The following is a 5,038-nucleotide window of genomic DNA, read 5'->3' as shown; positions in this document are numbered from 1 at the left end:
AGAATTCTGCACCACCAAACCAGCTCTCCAACAAATACTAAAGGATATTCTCTAGACAGGAAACACAAAAATGGTGTATAAATTCGAACCCAAAACAATAAAGTAAATGGCAACGGGATCATACTTATCAGTAATTACCTTAAACGTAAATGGGTTGAATGCCCCAACCAAAAGACAAAGACTGGCTGAATGGATACAAAAACAAAACCCCTACATATGTTGTCTACAAGAGACCCACCTCAAAACAGGGGACACATACAGACTGAAAGTGAAGGGCTGGAAAAAGATTTTCCATGCAAATAGGGACCAAAAGAAAGCAGGAGTAGCAATACTCATATCAGATAAAATAGACTTTAAAACAAAGGCTGTGAAAAGAGACAAAGATGGTCACTACATAATGATCAAAGGATCAATCCAAGAAGAAGATATAACAATTATAAATATACATGCACCCAACATGGGAGCACCGTAGTACGTAAGACAAATGCTAACAAGTATGAAAGGAGAAATTAACAATAACACAATAATAGTGGGAGACTTTAATACCCCACTCACACCTATGGATAGATCAACTAAACAGAAAATTAACAAGGAAACACAAACTTTAAATGATACAATAGACCAGTTTGACCTGATTGATATCTATAGGACATTTCATCCCAAAACAATGAATTTCACCTTTTTCTCAAGCTCACATGGAACCTTCTCCAGGATAGATCACATCCTGGGCCATAAAGCTAGGCTTGGTAAATTCAAAAAAATAGAAATCATTCCAAGCATCTTTTCTGACCACAATGCAGTAAGATTAGATCTCAATTACAAGAGAAAAACTATTAAAGAATCCAACATATGGAGGCTGAACAACACACTGCTGAATAACCAACAAATCACAGAAGAAATCAAAAAAGAAATCAAAATTTGCATAGAAACGAATGAAAATGAAAACACAACAACCCAAAACCTGTGGGACATGGTAAAAGCAGTCCTAAGGGGAAAGTTCATAGCAATACAGGCACACCTCAAGAAACAAGAAAAAAGTCAAATAAATAACCTAACTCTACACCTAAAGCAACTAGAAAAGGAAGAAATGAAGAACCCCAGGGTTAGTAGAAGGAAAGAAATCTTAAAACTTAGAGCAGAAATAAATGCAAAAGAAACAAAAGAGACCATAGCAAAAATCAACAAAACCAAAAGCTGGTTTTTTGAAAGGATAAATAAAATTGACAAACCATTAGCCAGACTCATCAAGAAACAAAGGGAGAAAAATCAAATCAATAAAATTAGAAATGAAAATGGAGAGATCACAACAGACAACACAGAAATACAAAGGATCATAAGAGAGTACTATCAACAATTATATGCCAATAAAATGGACAATGTGGAAGAAATGGACAAATTCTTAGGAAAGTACAACTTTCCAAAACTCGATCAGGAAGAAATAGAAAATCTTAACAGACCCATCACAAGCACGGAAATTGAAACTGTAATCAAAAATCTTCCAGCAAACAAAAGCCCAGGTCCAGACAGTTTCACAGCTGAATTCTACCAAAAATTTAGAGAAGAGCTAACACCTATCCTGCTCAAACGCTTCCAGAAAATTGCAGAGGATGGTAAACTTCCAAACTCATTCTATGAGGCCACCATCACCCTAATACCAAAACCTGACAAAGATCCCACACAAAAAGAAAACTACAGGCCAATATCACTGATGAACATAGACGCAAAAATCCTTAACAAAATTCTAGCAATCAGAATCCAACAACACATTAAAAAGATCATACACCATGACCAAGTGGGCTTTATCCCAGGGATGCAAGGATTCTTCAATATCCGCAAATCAATCAATGTAATACACCACATTAACAAATTGAAAAATAAAAACCATATGATTATCTCAATAGATGCAGAGAAAGCCTTTGACAAAATTCAACATCCATTTATGATCAAAACTCTGCAGAAAGCAGGAATAGAAGGAACATATCTCAACATAATCAAAGCTATATATGACAAACCCACAGCAAACATTATCCTCAATGGTGAAAAATTGAAAGCATTTCCTCTAAAGTCAGGAACAAGACAAGGGTGCCCACTTTCACCATTACTATTCGACATAGTTTTGGAAGTTTTGGCCACAGCAATCAGAGCAGAAAAAGAAATAAAAGGAATCCAAATTGGAAAAGAAGAAGTAAAGCTCTCACTGTTTGCAGATGACATGATCCTCTACATAGAAAACCCTAAAGACTCCACCAGAAAATTACTAGAACTAATCAATGACTATAGTAAAGTTGCAGGATATAAAATCAACACACAGAAATCCCTTGCATTCCTATACACTAATAATGAGAAAACAGAAAGAGAAATTAAGGAAACAATTCCATTCGCCATTGCAACGGAAAGAATAAAATACTTAGGAATATATCTACCTAAAGAATCTAAAGACCTATATATAGAAAACTATAAAACACTGGTGAAAGAAATCAAAGAGGACACTAACAGATGGAGAAATATACCATGTTCATGGATTGGAAGAATCAATATAGTGAAAATGAGTAGACTACCCAAAGCAATCTATAGATTCAATGCAATCCCTATCAAGCTACCAACAGCATTCTTCACAGAGCTAGAACAAATAATTTCACAATTTGTATGGAAATACAAAAAACCTCGAATAGCCAAAGCAATCTTGAGAAAGAAGAATGGAACTGGAGGAATCAACCTACCTGACTTCAGGCTCTACTACAAAGCCACAGTTATCAAGACAGTATGGTACTGGCACAAAGACAGAAATATAGATCAATGGAACAAAATAGAAAGCCCAGAGATAAATCCACGCACATATGGACACCTTATCTTTGACAAAGGAGGCAAGAATATACAATGGATTATAGACAATCTCTTTAACAAGTGGTGCTGGGAAATCTGGTCAACCACTTGTAAAAGAATGAAACTAGAACACTTTCTAACACCATACACAAAAATAAACTCAAAATGGATTAAAGATCTCAACGTAAGACCAGAAACTCTAAAACTCCTAGAGGAGAACATAGGCAAAACACTCTCTGACATACATCACAGCAGGATCCTCTATGACCCACCTCCCAGTATATTGGAAATAAAAGCAAAAATAAACAAATGGGACCTAATTAACCTTAAAAGCTTCTGCACATCAAAGGAAACTATTAGCAAGGTGAAAAGACAGCCTTCAGAATGGGAGAAGATAATAGCAAATGAAGCAACTGACAAACAACTAATCTCAAAAATATATAAGCAACTCCTACAGCTCAACTCCAGAAAAATAAATGACCCAATCAAAAAATGGGCCAAAGAACTAAATAGACATTTCTCCAAAGAAGACATACAGATGGCTAACAAACATATGAAAAGATGCTCAATATCACTCATTATCAGAGAAATGCAAATCAAAACCACTATGAAGTACCATTTCACACCAGTCAGAATGGCTGCGATCCAAAAGTCTACAAGTAATAAATGCTGGAGAGGGTGTGGAGAAAAGGGAACCCTCTTACACTGTTGGTGGGAATACAAACTAGTACAGCCACTATGGAGAACAGTGTGGAGATTCCTTAAAAAACTGGAAATAGACCTGCCTTATGATCCAGCAATCCCACTGCTGGGCATACACACTGAGGAAACCAGAAGGGAAAGAGACACATGTACCCCAATGTTCATCGCAGCACTGTTTATAATAGCCAGGACATGGAAGCAACCTAGATGTCCATCAGCAGATGAATGGATAAGAAAGCTGTGGTACATATACACAATGGAGTATTACTCAGCCATTAAAAAGAATACATTTGAATCAGTTCTAATGAGGTGGATGAAACTGGAGCCTATTATACAGAGTGAAGTAAGCCAGAAAGAAAAACACCGATACAGTATACTAACGCATATATATGGAATTTAGAAAGATGGTAACAATAACCCTGTGTACGAGACAGCAAAAGAGACACTGATGTATAGAACAGTCTTATGGAGTCTGTGAGAGAGGGAGAGGGTGGGAAGATTTGGGAGAATGGCATTGAAACATGTAAAATATCAAGTATGAAACGAGTTGCCAGTCCAGGTTCGATGCACGATACTGGATGCTTGGGGCTGGTGCACTGGGACGACCCAGAGGGATGGAATGGGGAGGGAGGAGGGAGGAGGGTTCAGGATGGGGAACACATGTATACCTGTGGCAGATTCATTTTGATATTTGGCAAAACTAATACAATTATGTAAAGTTTAAAAATAAAATAAAATTAAAAAAAAAAAAGAATCAAAGTCCTGGGTAAACACACTCAATTAGACAAGCCTGTGTCTGTGTCTCCTGCTAAAGCTGAAACTAATCATCCCTTAAACACAAAGGTATTTGGATTTAACATGAAAAGTCAAATTTGTATTAACACTAGCAATAAGCAGAAACAAAATATAGTATAAAATGTCTTATTCTGTACACAATTAAAAAAATGTTTGAATAAAATGACAGGTTTTTTATGAGGAAAACCACAAAATTTTACTGAATAACACAAAATACAATCTGAATAAATAAGATACACTATTTTCTTAGAAGGGAAAATCAGTGGTATAAAAATATTTAAACTCAATAAATTTTATCATTAAACTCCAGTAAATCACAATAAAATTTTTAGTTCTTTTCATTGACTTTAGTAAGCTGACTTTATCATTGTATCAAGGGAGTGTGCGAGCACAGGCAGTCTAGACTATTTTGAAAGATAAAATAGTGGCAAGGGACTCACACTACAGATGCTAAAAATAATTATAAAGGTATAGAAATAAAAACGGATAGTTGGCTGAGGTTTTATGGTGCATATGGTTTCTGTCACATCTACTCAATTCTGTTATCATAGCACAAAAGCAGCATATACGTGGCTGTGTTTCAAGAAAACTTTATTCACAGACATGGAAATTTGAATTTCCAATAATTTTCATGTATCATGAAGTAGTATTCTTTTTATTTCTTTTGCAACTACTTAAAAATGTAAAAGACATTCTTTGCTCACAGGTCCTACAAAAT

Source organism: Bubalus kerabau, chromosome 1 (genome assembly GCF_029407905.1).
Source record: "Bubalus kerabau isolate K-KA32 ecotype Philippines breed swamp buffalo chromosome 1, PCC_UOA_SB_1v2, whole genome shotgun sequence".
NCBI classification, from domain to species: domain Eukaryota; kingdom Metazoa; phylum Chordata; class Mammalia; order Artiodactyla; family Bovidae; genus Bubalus; species Bubalus kerabau.
Note: the sequence above shows the minus strand (reverse complement) of the source record.